At 46.1% G+C, this 22816-nt stretch overlaps 1 long non-coding RNA gene across 5 annotated transcripts in view; it reads left to right on the forward strand.

Annotated features, from left to right (window-relative positions):
• The first annotated feature begins 4647 nt into the window (after positions 1-4647).
• The window catches only part of LOC309860189, a 28753-nt gene continuing 10584 nt past the window's right edge, over positions 4648-22816 (forward strand). For 2 of the 5 annotated variants that reach the window (XR_014309235.1, XR_014309236.1), the window contains exons 1-4: positions 4648-4752; positions 15533-15575; positions 17926-18050; positions 21724-21891. This is a non-coding gene — a long non-coding RNA (uncharacterized lncRNA). The remainder of the gene's footprint in view (positions 4753-15532; positions 15576-17925; positions 18051-21723; positions 21892-22816) is intronic. The other 3 variants (XR_014309238.1, XR_014309237.1, XR_014309239.1) reach the window with 3 other exon arrangements.

Here is a 22816-nt window from a genome sequence, read left to right on the forward strand (position 1 = left end):
GTATTCACACAGCACCCAAATCATGTTTCTTAGCCTAGAGAGGTCTATTCACACACTTCTTCCTCCAAATTCACCATCCCCAATTTTCCAATTGTGTTCTTTCCAAATCCTTGATCGTCTAACCAAACACTGGCTACAACTCATGAATAGGAAGAGACTCACGCATCTCTCCTTCCAGGAAAAATAAACAACCAGGTGTATTGTTATTCTCTAGGATCAGTCTGTCCTCTGCATAGGTGAGTTGGGCGGGGATGTGGACGAGGTCACCAGCCCTGCATCCGTCAAGTCCTTGATGGTGGCACTAATCTTTGCAAACCTTTCAAGAATTACTGTTTTCCTAGGCAGAGGCAGTTCTAGTGGCTTCCACTTGGCCTTTCTTGCCATAATAGCCCTCACTCCACAGGTCAGGGAACTGGTGAGAACTCTGCCAGTTGCTGAGCTTCTCTCTTCCAATTCTGGAACTGGGCATGTAACCAGAGGGTGGCATCAGGGGTCCACTGTGCCTGCTGTGAGATGAACCAGAGCCCAAACTCCATGGATCACCTGTGCTCCATAAGCCTCTGCTCTGAATGGTGGGTTTCCAGCTATCAGTTCAGAGTCAGTGTCCAATAATTTCTGAAGGTATAATTTCTTATCTTTCTCCAATGCATAGCAGTGACCCTGGAAAGTAGCTGTTGGTCCCTTTGGGGAAAGCTAAGAGAAAGATTAACAATATAAGTTTTTGGCAGTTTAGCAGGGTCCTTCCTCAAGGGGACATGGCCTCCCCTTTATTTAAGAAGTTCTGGGTCTGTAAAATGGCTTAAGACTGGGAATCGCATGAAGGCTGTGACTCCCATTTTTATGATTCAAGTTCATATGATTCTGTTTACCTGACCTAGAATTCTTCTACTAATCCAGATCAAATAAGAGTTTAGTATACTGCTCATCTATTTGTCTTCTAGGGATGCCATGATCAATTAGCCAACATCATAGGTCTCTGTGAGTCAGACTATTCTGATTACTGCATTGACCCTGTTTTCAAAACATTAACCAACTAGTCTATTGGTGATTGAAGGCCATCACTTGGCTCCTGCCACCTCGTGACCCAATTATCCCCATTGCTTTTGGGGATCCCGATTCAGTGGCAGCTGTTCCTACTGGATGTTTTGACGTACAGTATAGAGAAGAGTGACCAGATTGTTCTTCAAGGATGCTGGGGACCCCTCACAAATTTTTCTTACAGTCATGGTGAAAATGTCTCTTCTGGATCCTTCTGGGATGGGTGAACAGGTTCTGCATCAAAAGTGCACTCTTTTTTTTTTTTTTTTAAAGATTTTATTTATTTATTTGACAGAGATCACAAGTAGGCAGAGAGGCAGGCAGAGAGAGAGAGGGGGAAGCAGGCTCCCGGCTGAGCAGAGAGCCCGATGTGGTGCTCCATCCCAGGACCCTGGGATCATGACCTGGCCAAAGACAGATGCTTTAACCCACTGAGCCACACAGGTGCCCCCATAAGTGCACTCTTTTTTTTTTTTTAAGATTTTATTTATATATTTGACAGATCATAAATTATCATAAGCAGGCAGAGAGGCAGGCAGAGAGAGAGGGGGAAGCAGGCTCCCTGCTGAGCACAGAGCCCGATGCGGGACTCGATCCCAGGACCCTGAGATCATGACCTAAGCCAAAGGCAGAGGCTTAACCCACCAAGCCACCCAGGCACCCCTATAAATGCACTCTTTTTAAAAAAAAAAAGATTTTATTTATTTATTTGACAGAGAGCTCACAAGTAGGCAGAGAGGCAGGCAGAGAGAGAGGAGGAAGCAGGCTCCCTGCCGAGCAGAGAGCCCGATGTGGGGCTCGATCCCGGGACCCTGGGATCATGACTTGAGCCGAAGGCAGAGGCTTTAACTCACTGAGCCACCCAGGTGCCCCTAAATGCACTCTTAATATTATAATCTTCCCAAGCATTTGGATACTTTCCTCGATAGTATACCAAGGCAGTTCTGGCATTTCAACTTAATTTAGTGTAGACCATTTTGGGTTCAGCTTTCAGTCAGCCAAAACAGCTGTTAGAGGGGCACCTGGGTGTCTGTCAAATAAATAAATAAAATCTTAAAAAAAACCCAAAACAACTGTTAGAATGTTTCCTAGCCCCTCGACCTACAACAATCTGTAATCTGTGCTCTCTGCTCAATAAGCCTACCTCAATAAGTTGGGCCCCATCTAACTTTTTTCCTGCCGTCATCCCATATGATTAATACCCATTCCACACATCACAGGGTGAGCAGAGGGAAGGTGCCAGATCCATGTTGATGGTTGAAAACCTGTCGCAAGGCCCCAAATCTGCTTGTTAGCAGCTGAAGACAGAGGGTGTCAGTTCAGATGCTCTGCCTCAAAGGGAGGTGTGCAAAAGCTTTGTTGGGGAGCAATGCCTATGAAAGGGAAAGCAGAAGGATACAGGCCTGGGCAGAGGGAGACTCAGTCCATGATGCAGACCTGAGAATGGCTTGGTCAACCCAGTGGGAGTTCAGAGCAAGGACTTGCCTTTTCAATAGTGAAGTGCTGAGTGGAGATGGCCAGGTGGGCCTCCTGCCTTGCTCAGTTCTTGGGGGCTGCTCTGAAAGAGTGGACTTTATTTTTAAAGATTTTATTTATTTGACAGATACACAGTGAGAGAGGGAACACAAGCAGGGGGAGTGGGAGAGGGAGAAGTAGGCTTGATGTGGGGCTTGATCCCAGGACCCTGGAGATCATGACCTGAGCCCAAGGCAGATGCTTAATGACTGAGCCACCCAGAAGCCTCAAGAATGGACTTTAGTCTCAACACCATGAATCAACAGAGAAACAGTAAATTATCATAAGCTATAAGGTCTTTCAGTAACTCTGATTTCACTGAGAAATATTGAAAGTTTCTGGCCTGCCAGGGGAGTCTGAGGGGTGCCTGCCCCCAGTAACCGTACCTTGCCTCTAGTGCAGGGCTGTGGAAATTATCGTAAATAACACAAGGCACAAGTTTTCGTGCCAACTGACTCAGTCAGTGAATACATCTCTGGTTCCTATCTTGCATTTGCCTGTTCAGTCGAGAATAACTGTAGAACATGCTGACCCCTCAGAGCTTCCATCTGCCCAGGAGCCCCTGAGGCTGGGGGCCACCCTTAGCTTCAGCCTACAGGAGCCCACATCAAAGGGAAAAGAGAATCTGAGGCATTCCTTGCCATGGTTGTACAATTTATTTTCCTTCCTGTGATTCTCAGCTTTGCCTTTCATATCCCAGACAAAGGCAAGGGGACAAGAATAAATTGTAAGCCAGACTGATAACTGGGTTAGCATAAAGAGCTAGTGTCTTGGAGCTCACAGGAATGCTCAGTCCCATGTGGAAATATCTGAGCCCTGGAGACTGCGTCTAACTCCTTACTGTGGTGTGCACTGGCCATGAGGCATGGAAGTTCCTTTAACTTTTGTGCTTCCCAACTAATGTGATAATCACAGAACCTATCTCACCAGGCTGAGAATGCAATGAGTTACTCTATGTAGAGAACTCAGATCAGTCAATGAGAGGCTTAGTGAGGGCTCAGTAAGTGTAGTTTGTCATTATATCTACCAGCTGTTGAAATGCTGAAATCAAATAGTTTCTCCATGCTTCGATAAGCCCTCTCTACCCCACAGCACTGTCTTGATGGCCAAATGAAAGTTATTTGCTGTCCCCCCATCACAACCCAGTCTCCCGTACAAAGAATTCCCTAGAAGAAAATGGCTCCCAAAATTATATGTTCAGAATCCCTCCAGATAACCAGATCCAGGTTTCAGGTGTTCAGGCAGGGGGACCACTAGCACCTCTGTGAAGGAGTAAAAAAAAGCACAGGGCTCTGCTCAGCTCTGAGCCCCTGAGGACACCTCATGGACAGCCTTGCCATCTTACCTGAGCCCCTTTGGGTTTCATTCCAAGTATCCTGGGGTGCGTCACGGGCTCCAGTTCCACTGTGGGGCCATGGTCTTCACTTCCTTCATTGTTGTCTGTTGTCCTAGGTTATCCTTTGGGATCCATGTTTTGGGTTTTATAGATGAAGTTTCTTTGGGGAGTATGGGGGCTCAGGAGTGGCCAGGGGGAGGCTATTTGGACATTAGTGGTGTTGCCTAGCAACAATGTTTTTTTAGGTTTTTGGCCTTACTCTTTATACTCTTCACCCCAGTGGTAAGGGACATATGCATCCTTAGTTTTTAAAAAAATTAATTTAATTTTTTGAAGATTTTATTTATTTGAGAGAGAGAAAGGCAGGTCAGAGGAAGAAGCAGACTCCCTGCTCAGCAGGGAGCCTGATGTGGGACTAGATCTAGGGAGTCCAGGATCATGACCTGAGCCAAAGGTAGTGGCTTAACCAACTAAGCCACCCAGGCCTCCTTTTAATTTTACAAAATTTCTACACCCAATGTGGGGGCTCGAACTCACAACCCCAAGATCAGGAGTCACATTCTCTGCCAACCAAGCCAGCCAGGTACCCTTGACTCCTGTCTTTGCTGAAGGTCTGACCAGCTCCCTTAGCAGCAAGACCTCTCAGGAGGCCTCTAAGCTCTGTCCCTTCACAATCCCCGCCCACACCGCCCCTGATGACCAATCCTGGGCTCCGCTGCCCCCATCATAATAGCCACCTTGGGACCGCCTCCTGCAGTCCTGCCCACGCTGGAGTGTTGCCATGGGGACCGCAAACAGCCTGGGGCTGTACGAGAGACGACTTTCCCAGGAGGAAGCAGCCTCACCTAGGGAGATGCGCACAGGTACTCAAGGGGCAGGTGAGGGGCTGCGACAGCCGAAAACAAGTCTTTCAGAGGTCCCCACAGCCCTCCGTGTTGGTTCCTGAAGATTTGGGCTCTCCTTCCTGTCTCCTCACCTTTGTCGCCTTTCCAGATTCCTCCTCCTGCGTACGCGGGCCTCGCAGGTCCTTGACTCCTTGTCCCCAACACCAAGGTCGTTTCTTCCCCCGTCCTTCCTTTCTTCTCCATCAACGTGATATTCTTTGGGTGTCTTGAGCAGAGTGCGCAGAGTGGAGTCCCCCAAGCCTTTGAGACATTGGATCCCCAGACACTGGATTGGAAAGGAGAGTCTGGCCCGATTCTGACACCTGGCGGCGGATACTGGGGACTGGGTGTGTCTGGTCTGGGAGTGTTGTCTCCGGGAGATGACGGTGGAGCTGGGGCGCCCAAGGGGACTTGGAGTCCTGCTTGCAGGGACTGAGAAGTCGAACTGACTCCCCTGCTTGTGATACCCATTTCTCACCTCCCACCACACCTCTAGGCTTTCTACTTCACCTCACCTCCCCTCTTCCTTGAAGCCATTTTGCTTGAGCGGACATTCCTTGGTCTTTTCTCAATGGGCCCCCTGAACCTTGCCTTCTCCTCCTGGGATGGTGGCAGTACCACACTTTCCATCCTGCTAAGTGAGGTTATTGCGGCTGTGGATTTAAATCCTGAGGCCTGACTCTCCAAACCACTGTCTCCAGTCCCCTTTTCTGGACACAAGGCCCACATAGCCAACTACCTTATATACATCTGCATGTGGGTGTCCAATAACTCTCTCATATTGAGCATGTTAAAAATAAAATTACTGATTATGCTTCAAAAGCCATGAACCACCCATTGGCATTCCCTATTCCCAGGAGAGGAGCCAGTTTTACCTGGAGGCCCAGGCCTTGACCCTGTTTTCTCTCCCATCCCTTATCTGGCCCATGTCTCAATCCCCCTGCTCCCCACAGCTCCGCTGCTCCTCTAAAGTACTGCAAGAACCCAAGAAGGGATCCCCCTGCTGTTTCTCTGGATTCTGATAAGCCCTCCCCACATTTTATTTTTTATTTATTAAAAATTTTTTTTTAAAACTTAAAAAAAAAAAAAAAACAACTTCTTTGACACAGAGAGAGAGGGAACGCAAACAGTTTGGGAAGCTGGAGAGGGAGAAGCAGGCTTCCTGCCAAGCAGGGATCCCAAAGTGGGGCTCGATCCCAGGACCCTGGGATCATGACCTGAGCCAAAGGTAGATGCTTAGCAACTGAGCCACCCAGATGCCCCTCTCCCTACATTTTAATGAGAGCACATCACTGTGACCTGGGCAACTGGCCCCCTGCTACCTTCCCTGCTTCCTTGCTTGGCTCACACTTGCCCCTAAGTAGTCTCCTAATGTAACAAGCTCACTGTTGCCTCCAGGACTTTTACCTTCTCTGACCATCATATCTAAATCTGCCCACTGTTCTAAGGCACTCCCGAGAAGCCAATACTCCAAAGAAAGAAATACTGCTAAGAACCATGCGGAATAGTTTTTAGTTTAACAGTTGTAGTTGCATTAATGGGTCTGGACATTGAGCTTGGCAGGTGGCTTGCTTTGACCAATGAAACTCTTGTGGCTGTGATGTGAGCAGAGGCTTTTTCTCATGTGTTTCTGCCACTGTGAGCAGAAGAATGTGCCCAGGTTGCCCTTTAGTCCCAAGAGAATTAACGACCTAGAGAACAGACCTGAGCCCATCCTGAGGCCAGACTAAGTCAAGCCTATTGACTGAGGCCCAGCTACCCCACACGTGCATGAATATGAAACAAAATCTTATATGCCCCAGAGACTTTGTGGCAGGCTGTGACAGACCATGATTCTATTAATAGTCAACTGATAAACTCTCATGGGAACTTTGATAATTCACAAAGACATATAATTTTTCATCTAAGAAGCTGGCAGTGATTTATAGAGATAAAGAGATAGAGACTATGAAATATGCATTTGGCAAAGGTTCAGGAAACAGGAATGCTAGTTTACTGCTGGTAAGAGTATAAATTGGTAGCAACCTCTTTGGAAGTCTATTTATTTATTTATTTATTTATTTAAGTAGGTGCCCCACTGGGCATGGGGCTTGAACTCACGAACCTGAAATCAAGATCTGAGCTGAGCTCAAGAGTCAGATGCTTAACCGACTGAGTCACTGGGTACCTCCCGGTTTGGAAGTCTTATTTGTCTGTCTGTGTCAAAATTCTTATACTAACTCAACAATTCGATTACTGAAATTTATTCTAAGAAACAAAGGCATGCACAAGATAACTATTGACAAGGGCATTCACTAAAATGTTATTTCAAAGTCTGGTGAAATGTAAATATTAGCAGGGGACATGTTGCTTTATAATTTCCAAATGATACACACTAGAGCACTTCTGACAGAAGCATCTGTTAATGTGGAATCCTTGGCAATGTGCCAGGTGAGTAGGTCTCTGAGGGAGGACTGGGACCCTTGTGCCCACATCCCACCTTCTGTCCCATTGCCTAGAGTTCACCCTTGAATCTGGCAACGTGGAGAGAAGCTCGGTCATGGCTGTTTGCTCATCTACCCTGCTTCTGGGGGAGGCAGAAATTCTACCCTGAAGAAGTGGAGGCAAAAGTGGAAACAGGAGGGCTTCTCCAGCAGGGAGGGGCTGCAGACAGGCTCCGGCAGGAGGTTAGAACTGCAGTGGGAAAGCAACAATACTATTCTAGGGAAGCTACAGAAGCATACTGGTTTTCCTGGTCTGCTCCTATGTCATCAATGAGTGCCCTTGATGAAGCACTTACCCATGATCTTAGTTGATTTCCAGGCTGGGGCTGAAACCGACAGTGGTCCTCAAAGCTCAAAGGGACAATCTTCCTCCAGGTCTCCCAAGTGAAAATAAGATACGACATCATGGTCACTCATTCATGATGCTGTGCTGTTCTAAGGTCTTTGTACATGTGAATTCATTAAAGATTCATAACAAGCCAAAGTGGTGAGGCCCTCACCATTATTCTATGGAAAGGGAGAACAGAAATGCAGACAGACCACGGCTAGCTTGTGACAGAGCTGGGACATGAACTGGGAGTATGTCATTCAGGTTTCATAGGCTCAGCCATCGTGGCTTGGATCCCAGCTGGTTTTCAGCCTGTCTCTCACATAGCTTCCCTGCCTCACTGCCTCTTTTTGGGAAAAGGAGCAAGACTGAGGGCTGGGAGCAGGTAGACTGTCCTGGCTGGCCACATCAGGGACTGCTACAATGTGTAAGATTACTTCTTAATACCAAGACTCCTCCGGAGTGGGGCTGAAGCAGAAGATGATCCTGGAGAAGGGTGAGCTGCAGATGTCTCCCCAGGTGTGAGTCCAGTCATCTGTCATCTCATCCCAGGGGCCAGGGACCAGGGGGAGCAGGAGGCATGCTGGGCTATCACTGAGTCTTCATTTTCTTCTCCACCAGAGCGCAGGCCTGCCACTCTCTATTCATGGAATTTGTAAGTCAGCGTGAAGGCCCATTGACTGAGGTTGTGTGATTTTGTTCCCCTGGACGCCGAGGTCAGTAACAGTACCAAAGCACAATGCAACAACACACCTACCAGTCTCCATGGATTCTTGAAACACAGGTCAGCACCTCTGCCCCAGAGTCATGGTGATTTGCTTGTTTCTGTTCTGAGCTAAGTGTCCCAGGAGTCCTTACTTAGTTCCCTGGGACAGTCTTAGCTGATTCTAAGAATCCTGTACCCATGAATCTTTTTTTGTACCGTCCTTTGGTTAGTATCCAACTAGTCCCTTCCAGGCTGGTTCTGAGACAGTCCTTTGTTGGACATGCAATTTCTGTCTTTTAGCTTATAATGTATCTTCTGGCAAGCATGGTAGGAATGCAGAAACCATCTGCTGAAGATAAGACTGAGTGGTTAAATTATAACCATAACCAGCAATATCAGAATGAAGAGAAATAACCTTTTGTGGGGTTTGATATAGAACTATATCGAAGGATGTTCCCAGGAAGTGTACAGACTCTAAAATGTTCTTTTTAATATAATATCTTACTAATGCTTTGTACCCTTGACTATAGAAAATTAACCTCTGAATAACCGGAACTTCATTTTTAGACTTTGTAGATTTTTCTACCCTGTGGCCAACTCTTTAATGTGGCACTAATAAAAAAATGTGGAGCTAATGAAATGTGAGGATAGCAACGTGTCTGTTATTTTGTGGGTCTCTTGCACGTGATTGCCATGTCAGGGGGGTAAGGTTGAGGGAGCAAGCCTTGGGGGCTGGTGGCTGTCCAGGAAACAGCAAAATGAGTTGGGTGTAAAACTGAGTCTTGTTTTTTTCGAGTTTAGTGTCTGATTATAAGGAAAACAACATCTGAAAGGCTTGTCTGAAGGGACAGGCCTCTTGTTTGAGAGGTACTAGAGATGAGGACCTAAGGACAAGGCCATGGAGAAAGACTGTTGTAGGGCATATGAAACTAGACTTTTCAGAATACAACTCAAGTTAGTAAAACTATCAAGGAAATCATGGCAACTGAAGATAAAAGCAGACTTGAGGGTGGGTCAGGGGGTTATGTCCATATCCAAGGCCAATGATTTGCACTGTTGAGAGGTACACTCAGGCTCAGGCAGAGGGTGGTTGAGACAATGGTGTGTTCTGTTTCATAGGCTGAGTCTTTACTTAAGAACTCACTGGCCCATATTTATTAGTGCTCTTTATGTCTTACTTTTAGAACCTCTCATATACAAAATATCACATTTATTCTTTTAAGGTGAGAAACACGATTACACACAAAAGCTTGTATAGCAACAAAATCTGTGCAAGTCTAGGACAGAACACTTGAGTCTCCCCGGCGCAAATGTCCTATGCAAATACGGTTCCTCTTCAAGATGCATTAAGGAAAAAGAACCAGCAAAGGATCACTTTGAAGATACTGCCCAAAAAGAGAAGTAAAGAGAACACAAATGAATGAGGGAGAAGACTATTGCTACGAGGTGCTTGGAAAGCTTGATCAAATGTCTTTATCATATGACATAAGCTGGTAAAAGAGTCACCCCTGCAAACAAGGGATACATGTTGTGATACAAGAGCTGAGGGGAGGGTGGTAGGACCTCAGAGGAAGGAAACACAACCTGGCAGAGCTCAGGGATGGAAAAGCCCAAGGGGCAGATGATGTCTTCTGGGAGCTGGCAGTGGGGAAAGAAGGAGTAGCTGTTTTCTGTGATGCAGCCTTAACTCTGTGATCTAGAACTATGATTTGAAACATTTACAAAGAGCCTCTTTCTTCACTCCTACCCGGTGTTGGGGTCCTCTGGACAGATTCCCTTGCAGGAATGCTAAGAAGTCTGCTCGCATGTCTGCAGCGGCTAGAAGGCCCAGTACAGGACTAATTGTCAATGGAGGAGGCCTTCATTAGGACAAGCTGTTCTCTCCCCTTGCCCCTACTGGCTGGTCCTAGATTTCTGCTTTCTGGGGCTCCAGGAATCTTCTAGGCAACCTCTCCTGGGCCTTTCCTTTGTTTCCTAATCTAAGCTTCTTTTTAAAAAAAAAAAAAATGTTTTGTTTTTTTTTGACAGATCGTAAGTAGGCAGAGCAGCAGGAAGATGGTGGGGGAAGCAGGCTCTCTGCTCAGCAGAGCCTGACGTGCGGCTTGATCCCAGGACCCTGAGATCATGACTTGAGTCCAAGGCAGAGGCTTAACCCGCTGAGCCACCCAGGCACTCCCCTAATATAAGCTTCTTAAACCCCAAATCCCTGGTCCCTCTCTGGTGTTACAGCCTTGGTCCCTAGCTTCATAGTCCCTGACCTCAAGGCCCTTTTTCTCCTATCAAAAGTACCCTGTCCATCCTTTCCTCAGGACCCTGACCCTTCAATTGAGTCTCCCATTTCTTTGTATTCTGGCTCATTGCTTCTGGATATCTGAGCACCGAATTAAAGATGCAGATGTGGGAACCTGGAAATGATGCAGAGACAAGAGTTTCGATTGTATACCATTACCATAGAAACATCGGGTCATGTGCTCCAGGTGCAGCTTCATGGGGTAGGACCTGAGATAGATCAAGAGGAGTGCCAGCCTCCACCCCACATAGTGTTTCTGAGCAGCTGTTCTCCTGCTAGGTCTCTTCTCTCCCCTAATCTTTCCACACCATTGGATCCCTGGGAAGCCTCAGGTTCCTGGGGTTCAGTGAGGAATCGGGAAGCTTTTCGCGATTAAGGGGCTGTCCCACTTCAATCTCTGTGTGTGAGGGAGACAGAGCAAATATCAGAGAAAGGAGCTCATCACAGGACCGACAGAGCAGAATAACCACCAGCTAAAGAAGATCATTGAAGGGCCCTCAAAATGAAAGACCAGAGTGAGTGAAGTGAGGAGGTTCACTCTGCATCAGAGAACACCGGAGAGTGGAAAAACAGGTCTTGAAATGGAAGCACATGAAGAGGGCTGGGTGTACTAGAAGACCCATGGGGCCCCAAGAACTCAGCATCTCTGATTCTGGCTTAGAAGAGGTCCAAGCCATCAAGCTGTGGCGGGGTCAGGGATTTTAATGAAATAGCATCTGTTAAGGAGGGCCGGGTGACTTAAGGGCCACCCTGCCCAAGGATGCCTGGCCTGGGCCAGTTTCTGGATGTGTTCTGGAAGCCAGTGCTTATTACCATGTTATTCTTGGAGACATTGAGTGAATCAACAATGAACTGAGCCAAAGTTTAAAAATATCTGTGTAGAAATGTAACAAGTGCTGAGAATATGGCCAGATTGTGAATAGAAGGCTACAGCAGCAGAATTACCTTTTGAAAAACCCACAAGGCTGGAATCCAAAAGCCAGTTCCCAGAAGATATATTCATAAAATCTTTCCAGAAAAATAACATCTGAGTCAAGAGGGCTCTTTTGGCCCACCCCCTGGAATTAGTAAAGTCCTTTGCAACCTCTCAGCAATGTCCCAAACTGGTTCTCTCATTTCTGAATGTGCCTGAGAACAGGACTCTGCCTGACCCAGGGAATCACCCAGGAGAATTCAAAAAAGCCCAAGCTGGGTGCAGAAGGCTCAAAGCCTCCCCTGCTGATGCTCCAGAGCCAACCTGTGCAGAGGCTCACAGGATCAGAGTGAATAGCAGTGAAGGCCTTAGATACACAGAAAGGAAGAAAGGCTGTGAGAAAATGCAGAAATACAAAGCAACAAGCAGAATCCATCAAAGCAAGTAAAAACTTGATAAGGAGAGGAGTCAAGAACTGTAGGAAAATTGACAAAACTGTGGACCCACCTGGAACATAGGCAAGCATCTTTGGTATCAGAGAACCCCTGCCCTGCCCACCCCTGCTAGCGGCTACATGGCAAGCTCTGGTCAAGGACAAGCTGTCACAGAAGTGACAGCACGGAAAGTTGTCATAGCAGCGTATCTCAAACTGAAGTGTTTCAAAGACGAGCAGTCTAAAATCATGTCTAGGAAGACCTGGAGGTGGACTCTCAAGGCAACACTTTTCTTTCTTTTTCATGGAGTAGAATTTGGGCTCAAAGTGGGACATCCCCCGGCCTCCATTTCAGTTAGGGATCGAGAAGTTTAGTGGAAATGTAATTCTTTTCAAGAATGTTTTTCCCTCCCAATTTCTAGAATTTATTGTGAAATGAAAGTTTTATGAATCTGTGCCAAAGGTTTATGTTTAAGGATCTCCATGCTTGTGTATCTGTGGCTTCAAGTGAAAAAAAATTTTCAAAATTAAGAACAACTAAAAAAAAATGCTTTTATTTTATTTTTAAAAAGATTTTATTTATTTATTTGACAGAGAGAGATCACAAGTAGGCAGAGAGACAGGTGGGGTTGGGGTAGGGAGCCTGATGCAGGGCTCGATCCCAGGACCCTGAGGTCATGACTGGAGCCAAAGACAGAGGCTTAACCCACTGAGCCACCTAGATGCCCTGGTTTTATGTTATTTTAAAGAAGCTCCCCCAGAGAGTCTGCTGTGCACTGTGGGATGGGCATCGTTCATCCTGCCAAAAGGACTAGGATGTGAAGAATTTGGAGTTCATGACCATGTTCCTGCTGGACCCTTGACAAAGGCACTTTATTGGTCATCCCATTGTCCCTCAAACTGTGAGGGAGGCAGGATCCCTGAGGGTCCCGCCTTCCCGGCAAGGACGGTGTCAGAGAGCCATGCCTGAGAGCTCTGCCTGCTTCACCTCGGTCAGAGCGTACAACCCCAATTTCTGAAGTGAGAGAAAGTCCGGAGACATGGGGTCATTGCTCAAGATCACAGTGTCTCTGGCCGAGAGGTCCTGTCTTCCGGCTCCCAGGACTCCCCTGTGCTCGCCCTTGGTGTGCTGCTTCAGCCTCACTCTCCGTCTCATTCTCACCGGCGATGGGCAAGGGGGTCCCCGTACAGTCACTTCTCTGCCAGAGCCACTTCCTCCACCAAACGTTTGATCACGGAGGGGGTCGTGAGCTCGGGTGCCGCTCCGTGGATGATGGAATTTCTCATCAGCATTTGCCCTGCTGTGCCCTGTCACCCCCCTTTGCGCTGTCACCCCACCCCAGATGCTACAGCCCCTGAAACTGTGCAGCTTCTTATTGTTTCCATGAATTCTCTTTTCAGTTTTCTTAGGCTCTCTCTGCTTTCCCTGTTTTCTTTTCAGAGCACTTGCCTTAAGGACAGGGAGGTGGGGACAGTGACCTCAGGGCCAGTGGGCTGTAAGGGAAGCCCAACACGTTACATCTAGAGGCCACCTCTGACTCACTGAGCCTGGAGCCTCCTGCTCCTTTCCCAGTCCCTCATCAGCCTGGTCCTAGAGGCAAGCATTCTTGCTTTCATGTTGTCAAGATGCCCTTGGGAGGCCCTGGCCAAGGCTGATTTTTCTGTCGTCCTTCCAGGGTACTTTTGCGTTGACACAATGGTAGGACATCTTTGCCTCAGAACAAGCCTGCCTGGTGCACTTGTTGGTTTAATCCCCAACAGACCACAAAGCTGCCTGGCAGTCAGTTTGGCTGCTGCCTAAACGGACAGGCTCAGAATTTCTGGGATCAACCCCCAGCAGACCCCCTGGGTAAACAGCTGTCTTGGTTGCCTGGTTCTGGGTTATCCGGCTGACTGTGACAGTGAATGAATTCCTTCTGCAAGCTCTTGACGATCTTTCCAATGGATGACCTGGCCAGCAGCTTCCTGGTTAACTGAATAATGCCTCTTCACAAGCTGCTGGGCGCATGTCTGCTGGGTCTGAGCTGGGAAGCCTGGAGAATGCTGATGTCCCCTTCCTTAAGCTCTGCTTCTGTTGGGATCTCAGGGGTCCCTAACAGTCCTCAGAAGCAGGTCTACCTTGAGAAACACTCTTAATTGGAGGCCTATGGAGCCGGCAGGGTGTCTGGCATCACATTCAGTGTTGTGTGTGGAGATGATGTATTCAGACTTGTGCATGGATGACAATGTGCATTTTCTGAGGAGATGGCCAGTAACATTTGTTGAGTTCTCAAAGGGTCTAGGAGCTATGACAAGTTATGAACCATTTACCTAAGGAGACCCATCCATCTCAGAAAAACCCAATACTGACTCTCTGGATCCTTTTTCATTCCTGTTCCCAGACACCAAAGGGACAGGGAGGGGACTTGCAGGGAACCTTGTGGCCTGGGTTGAATGAGAATGTGGGAGGCAGTTCAGGACCCCGTGGTCTTCTGGGTCCCATTCAGGGTCCTGCAAAAATGACTTAATGATCCCCCATCAAGGGTCATCAAGGTTCAGGGGTCCATGAAGTACACGCTCTGGGTGGGTGTGGGGTTCCCAGAGAGGGTCTGAATCTGCTTGTACTGTGGGTCTGGGATAATCCAGAGTGGACTGAGGCCGACCCCTGGAATGGCTAAAGCATATAAGCCTGTTGCCTGTTAAGCTTGTACACATTTGACTTTGGGACTCATCCAGCGTCCCTTGGTTCCAGTCTCTGGTAGTCAGTCAGCTGTTTCCTGGGCAACCGGACTTTTCTATTAGGTGATTTTTTAGACACAGCAACAGACCAGACAGCCCAAACCAGAAACTCCTACTTTACCAATACTGGGGACTTCAGTAGGGGTTGAAATCTTTGTAGGGGGCTTTTCACTGAGCTGGAACCTTGATGGCAGAGGACCAGGGAGCAAGTGGCGCCTATTCGGAGGCTGTCTCATTTTCACAAGTCCTAGAAGATATTTGCTTTTTTTGCTTTTGTATGTTACAAATAACCTTGGCTGACACCTAATTTGTCTTGGCAAGTGGCTCCAAAGTGTTACAGTGCTGTTTAGTTATTCCATAGGGGTATTTTGGTGAAAAACAGATCACCGAGTGATTCCCAATGACTAATCATTGGATTTGTGACACAAGAGCCTACCTGTTCCTACCTACACACTGGATGGAAACTTGCTGCTTTCTTTCTTTCTTTTTTAAGAGACGTATTAGAGAGAGAGTGCGTGTGGACAAGTAGGGGGAGGGGCAGAGACTGAGAATCTCAAGCAGACTCCCTGCTGAGCATGGAATCCAAATGTGGGGCTCTATGTCATGCACCTGAGAACAGGAGCTGAGCTGAAACTAAGAGTTGGACACTCAACCAAGTGAGCCACCAGGTACCCAGAGACTTGTTGCTTTCTTTTAGGATTGCCCCTGATGTTGCCCAGTGTCCATTCTGGCCCATCAGTTTCTCCTCTAGGGAAAAAGAGATTAGGTAACTTAATTCAAGTAGGAAAAAAACTGGGATTTGACTTAAAACAGAAACCCTCACGACTCAAGGGGAATTCTAGATTGCTTTCTTCTTTTCCTCATGCCTCTTCACTTCTTGCTTTACAGGAGGTCCAGAAGATGGGAGATCCGGCGTGCTACAGATGAACAGGTGAGTTAAATCAAGACTTTGAGGCTATAGATCTCCTGGATTAAGAGGTTTGTGAAAAAGGACCAGGAGTTGGGTGAAGCAGGCATGGTACGCCGCTTCGGCACATTTAAGAGGCTGTCAAAAAATCCTGCAATCAAGCCAACATGTTATTCTGATGGTGGAGCAGTGGATTACCCTGTGCCTGCCAAAGCAAAGCTCGTGAACCCGGCTGTCTTCCTCCATCTGACTGTGGTGCTGGGCCGATGGCCTGTTCTTTTCCGCCTGGCTCTTCATTTATGAAGTACGCTGGGGAGATCTACGGAGCTCCTCATCTCTTTGGTGTCCTCGCTCTTCATTGGCTTTGGAATCCTCTTCCGGCTGCTCAGGGTTGACATCTACATATGAGCTCCCAAGCGTTCCAACCAGGCAGCTTCACTGAATCCCTGCTTTTATAAATTAATTTTTTTTTTTACTATTGCTGGAAGTGTCCCACCTGCTGTTCACAATAAAGGTAGTTATGTGACCCAAAACCAACCCCCCCAAACAGCCAAACCCTGTAATAAATATAATATTTTAATGTAATCTTTTAAAATTTTATTTTATCTTATTTATTTACTTTTTAAAAATTTTATTTATTTATTTGACACAAAGAGATACAGGGAGAGAGGGGACATAAGCAGGGGGAGTGGGAGAGGGAGAAGCAGGCTCCCTGCTCTGGGGATCAATCTTGAGGATCATGACTGGAGGCAAAGGCAGATGCTTAACAACTGAGCCACCCAGGAGCCCCTCTCAGTTTCATCTTATAGAAAGAAAAGGTGGGAAGAAAGGAGGTGGGGAAGGAGGGAGGAAAGGAAAAAAAGAAGGAAGGCAGGAAAGGAATGAATAAGAAAAGGAAAAGGAAATAATGGGTATCTCAGATGAGTTTATTTCTATTCTTGGTCTTCTATTTATTATGTAAACAGTAAAGAGAAGTTCAGAGAAAAACTGTCACCTAAGATAAAATCCTGTGGAGGGATTAACTTTGTTTTTTCTTTTTTCTGGTATCTGTTAAAACCACTAATAATTTATTTTGTTTAATTTATTTTTTTTAAAGATTTATTTATTTGACAGAGCGAGAGAGATCACAAGTAGGCACAGAGGCAGGCAGAGGGGGAGGGGAAAGCAGGCTCCCTGCTGAGCAGAGAGCCCTATGACTTGGGGCCTGGTCCCAGGACCCTATGATCACAACCAACCCGAGCTGAAGGAAGAGGCCTCCACCCACTAAGCCACCCAGGTGCCCCTTCTCATATTTTTAAGTGAAATAAGATTGGGAAAACGCTGAAGCCACATCCAGCACAGGGCGATGGAGTAGAGACGGATGGGGTAGCTATGTCTGCACTTGTTTGGGAGTGATCGTGTCAGCCGAGCTAACTCTGAGAACAAAATTAGGATTTCAGTGAAACCTGTCCCTCTGTTCTGAATGTCTCCTTCCCAGTGTTACAGCATGAGGGTTTATTGAAAGAATATTTCCTGACATTAATATCTGAAAGAAGTTTGAGTGGTTGCCTCAGTCTCAAGAATAAGACAAGGAGAAATAACTCTCATAATTTATCATTGAAGAAGCAGAAGTCTAGAGACAAAAATACAAGTATCTGTCCCCAAAAGGTTAGTACATACTCCAATATACAGCATCAGTACACTTCAGTGAACTTCCGGCAAGGCTTTTTTTTTTTTTTTTTAAGATTTTATGTATTTATTTGACAGAGAGATAGAGAACACAGGTAGGCAGAGCAGCAGGCAGGGAGAGGAAGAAGCAGGCTCCCCGCTGAGCAGAGAGCCCAATGTGGGGCTCTATCCTAAGACCCCGGGATCATGATCTGAGCTGAAGGCAAATGCTTAACCACCGAGCCCACCCAGGAGCCCCTCAAGTGTCCTTTTTTTAGGACTCATTTTTATCCTTTGAAAAACTGAGATGAAACTTCTGCAGCATTTCTTCCTGAGTTAAAGCACCCTGATTGGGAGTGGGCAGCCTTGTACGCATTGAAAAGGGTATCTCTTCCAGGTCCCCTAGCAGCTGGATTCCCTGTGTAGTCCCTGTGACTACCTTTCAGGCAATCTGTACAGATAAGACTGTGTGGTTTCTGAGCAATGTTCTTATTAGGGAGGGTGTGCACCCTTCTCCCCTTCTTTCTCTTTGCTGCTCAGAATGAATATATCATGGCAGGAGCCCCAGCTGCCGTTCTGGGCCCTTCTGACCTAGGATGGCAGTGCAGAGAGCTAGGAGCCCATATCCCTATGGATAAACAGAGTGCTAACCGTGTTTACGTGATAGCCCCTTGGGATTTGTCTGGGGATAGAGTTACTCCTTCCTGATAATGCCCCTCTCTTCCAGTTGCTGTGTGGACATGCAGGGGAAATCTCCATGTCAGTCCATGTGGTGTACATCTGAGAGAAAACCTGAAAGGCCACAAATCTGAATGTCTAACATGACCAAAGCTCACCACAGGTAGATTTTAGGTGATTACCACTTTTTTTCTACTGCTTGACTTTTTTTTACTTTTTTACTTTTATTAATTTTCCATAATCAACAAGTATCACATAACAAAAACTAAAACAGAATATAAAGAAAATGTTAAGGGGCATCAGCTGATAATTCTCAGAACCAGAAGTGCCATGAAATAATGTTCAACTTCCTGAGTTATTAAGCGAAAACCCAAATCCTGAGATTCTCTTTTGCAGTTCTCAAGAAGCATATTATCTTTACATAATAATACCCAGGATAATAGAAGACACTGTGAACCCATCTGCCACAAATATATATAAAACCTCCCCAGTGATGCACAGGACAGTTGGGGATGGGAGATGTGGTGTAGGGGTGAGAGAGTTTGCTAAAGTTCCTGTGGCAAGAAAGAAATGGATACTGTTGAGTTTAAAAAATAAATATAAGTATGGATCTTAGGACAACCATAATAAAAAAACAGAGTACATTGCTTTTTAAATTTTTAAAAATTATTATTATTATTTTTTGAGAGACAGAAAGAGTGCATGTGCTGTGGGGTTGGATGGGGCAGAGAGTGAGGGGGAGAGAGAGACTCTTAAGCAGGCTCCACACTCAGCACAGAGCCTGATGCGGGGCTCCGAGATCATGACCTGAACTGAAATCAGGAGTCAGAGGCTTAACTGACTGAGCCACCCAGAGTGCAATGCGTTTAAAGCACCAGGGAAATACTCCCCCAAATTTGATCTGTACAATGGACACATGGAAGAAAAGTAGAAAAAACCTCTTAGTAAACTAGATCTATAAGGGAACTTCCTTAATCTTGTAAAAGCTATAAACCCAAACCTGTAACATCTACTTAATTTAAAACTTTAGGGGGAAGCGCATCGGGCTCTCTGCTCAGCAGGGAGCCTGCTTCCCCCTCTGTCTCTGCCTGCCTCTCTGCCTACTTGTGATCTCTCTCTCTGTCAAATAAAATAAATAAAATCTTTAAAAAAACAAAACAAAACAAAAACAAAAACAAAAAAACTTTAGGGGCACCTGGGTGGCTCAGTCATTTGTTAAGTATTTGCTTTCGGCTCAGGTCATGATCCCAAGGTCCTGGGATCAAGCCCTCTCTGAGCAGCAGGAGGCCTGCTTCTCCCTCCCCACTCCCCGTGCTTGTGTTCCCTCTTTTGCTGTCTCTCTCTCTGTAAAATAAATAGATAAAATATTAAAAAAATATATAAAAAAACTTTAGAAGCATTCCCTTTAAAACCAAACACAAAATATGATGTCTACATTATAATTCTATAGTTAGGGGTGCCTGGGTGACCCAGTTGGTTAAGCATCTGCCTTTGGCTTAGGTCATGATCCTAGAGTCCTGGGATTGGGCCAGTAAGGGGAAGTCTGCTTCTCCTCCTCCCTCTGCTTCTCCCCCACCCTCATGCTTGCTCTCTCTCTCTCTCTATCTCTGTCTCTCTCAAATAAATATAATTGTGCAAAAAATAACTCCATAGTTAAACATAGCTCCAGAGTCTGGCAAAACTCTAGGATAAGAAAGGGAGGAGACGGGAAAGAACAGGTAGGTAGGTATGTAGGTAGATATCTAGATAGATAGGAATAAATGTGAGGAAAGAATATAAAGAGGGGGGAATAACACTGACATGATCTGCAGACAAGGTGGTCATCTGTTGAGATGATCATCCACTACATAGAACAGGTCTGTGTTTTGTCCTAGAGCCTCATGAAACTCCTTCATCTGGGTTTCTTCTCCTTATGCCCAGGTTGTCTTTGGGGAAGGACGTAGGAAATACCCAGACAACGGTAGTTCCAACAGTAAGAGTGTCTTTGTTCCCACTTCCAGCATCCCAGGGGTAGCATGAGAGACAGAAAGATTTGGGATTACCACAGCTTCAAAGGCCAGCCTTTCTGTTTTTACTGTGTTTAAATACCTTTTGTATCAGTACAAAATATTATGTATGTGTGTTGCTTGCCCTCTCTCTCTCCCCATACACACCCATACCACCTCCCCAACACACACACAAACACACACACACACACACACCCTTACCTTCACCAAAGCAGTGCAAATCAGAATCAGAAAAGTATTCACTAAGTGACATTTCATGTTGTGGGCCATTAGCTGTCTTTTAGGTTTCACATGAGAAAGATGGGTAATTGTATAATTGCATGCCCATCCCAGAGGAAGAATAATCAAGTGTATGTGTTTCACAAGAAAGAAAGCCAAAAGCCAACAGCAGCCAAAGGAAATTCTGATTTACCTTCTTTGGCATCAACTCCAGGATATGTTTTGATTGAAAATTCAGGGACCAATACATGATCCCTGTGATTGTTTCCAGGAACTGAGCCCAGAGAAAGTGAAGGCATTTTTTGTTCAACCCTGGTTAAATGTTAACCTCCTTAGGAGTGTATTTCCTTTGGTGGGCATTTCTTACTTTTCCAGGATGAATTAGAGATAAGTTGATGGGACATGGCAAGCTAAGCACTTAGCCCTATGCCTCACAGGCTGAGATTTCAATTCTACAAAATCAGAATGCGTAGATGGCCATGTGCTCACAGGGTCAGCCCCTCCAGACTCAAGGATGAGAAACCAGGATGGTATCAGGACGGTGGGTGACATGGGCTGCACTGGTGTGGGTGGAGGGGACATTAGTGTTTCATTCCATCTACATGGTGGGCCAGTAGGACATGTGGATGACTCTCCTGTTGTCAGGAAACATATGTAAGAAAGAAGGCACGTCCTTATTAACAAGCTAATTTATGATACAAGCCCAATCATTTGAGTAAATAATTTAAGTAAAAGGTTAATCTGGGGATACCTGCATATCTCAGTTGGTTAAGTGTCTCTCTTTGGCTCAAGTCATGATCCTAGGGTCCTTGGATTGAGCACTACATCAGGCTTCTTGCTAAGTGGGGAGCCTTCTCCTCCCTCTCCCTCTGCCTGCCACTCCTCCTGCTTGTGCTCCCTTTCTCGGTCAAATAAATAAAATAAATAAATAAAATTCTTATAAAAAATCTGTCAGACCAAATATAGATTGATATGCACAGTTGCTAAAGAATTATTAAATAAGTGGAAAGTTTTATATAAAAAAGAAAAAGAATTTGGAATATCAGTATTTTTTAACTCTTAAGAGAGCTCAATTGAAAAATAATAGAATAAGACTTAAGTGGAAAGTAAAATTCCACTTTCTTTTCTTTCTTGTTTTCTTTTTTTAAGATTCCGTTTATTGGGGCAACTGGGTGGCTCAGTTGTTAAGCGTCTGCCTTCAGCTTAGGGTCCTGGGATTGAGCCCTGCATTGGGCTCCCTGCTCCATGGGGAGCCTGCTTCTCCCTCTCCCACACCCCCTGCTTATGTTCCCTCTCTCACTGTGTCTCTCTTGGTCAAATAAATAAATAAAATCTTAAAAAAAAATAAAGATTCCATTTATTCACTTGGCAGAGAATGAGTGTGCAAGAGAGCACACACAGGGGGAGCAGCAGAGGGAGAGGGAGAAGCAGTCTCCTCACTGAGCAGAGATCCTTATGTGGGATCATGATCTGAGCTACAGATAGACGCTTAACCCACTGAGCCGCCCACATGTCCTGGAAGTAGGGTTTCTATGTCAAATCTGTCCAACATAGCCCTATTCAAATTACCTTGGAGGTATTATTATTATTATTTTTTAAGATTTTATTTATTCATTTGACAGACAGAGATCACAAGTGGGCAGAGAGGCAAGCAGAGAGAGAGAGAAGAGGAAGTAGGCTCCCTGTTGAGCAGAGAACCGGATGTGGGGCTCAATCTCAGGACCCTGGGATCATGACTGGAGCCGAAAGCAGAGGCTTTAACCCACTGAGCCACCCAGGTGCCCCTGGAGGTATTATTTTGAAAGTTTTTTCTTTTTTTTTTAAAGATTTATTTATTTGAGAGAGAGAGAGCGCGCGCGCATGTGTGCATACACTTGCGGGGAGAGGCAGAGGGAGAGGGAGAATCTCGAGTAGACTCCTTGCTTAGCTCAGAGTTCTTCTGGGGGGCTCGATCTCATGACCCTGAGATCATGACCTAAACCAAAATCAAGAGTTAGACCCTTAACCAACTTAGCCATCCAGGTGTCCCTAGAGATTTTATTTTTAAGTAATATCTACACCTAACATGGGGCTTGAACCTACAACCCCAAGATCAAGAGTCATGTGCTCTGCTGACTGAGCCAGCCAGATGCCCCTAGAGGGATTTTTAAACATACAGATGCTTAAGGCCTCATGCAGAATACCAGTACAGGGCCCTGGGACTGGGCTGGGAAATGGACAGTTTTAAGAACCTTGAGGTTTTACATTGAATCGACAGTGATACTAAGTCAGCATTTCATTTTCTTTCCAAAATCCGATAAAAACAGTTATGATCTTCAGATAAACTAAATGGAGCTGAAATGTTGAACCACCAAGTGAGAGAGGAGCCATCAACAGCCCGAGGAGGGAGGGCTAAGAACAGGCCGCTGGACGAGCACACATCCTTTCTCGCAAAATCGGGTTGGGGCGCAGCCACCTTCTGTGTGGCTGCAGAGAATAAGGAATCTCACATCTAAGCCATATAGTCAGAAAAGAGTCAGTTTGGTGGAGAAAAGGGGGGCTCTCCCCAAGTCTGTTCACTGTTGGTGAGAACTGAGAAACCTATGAAAGACATGAAAGGCGCAGAATAGTGGGTCATCTCTGGGGGCTGCAGTATCCACATGGTGGCCCCTTGGGAAACCAGCTTCCTGCTATCTAGCAGGGCTGACTTTAGGCATGTTCTGAGTCCCAGCCATT

This window comes from Mustela nivalis (genome assembly GCF_964662115.1).
Source record: "Mustela nivalis genome assembly, chromosome: 2".
Classification (NCBI taxonomy): Eukaryota; Metazoa; Chordata; class Mammalia; order Carnivora; family Mustelidae; genus Mustela; species Mustela nivalis.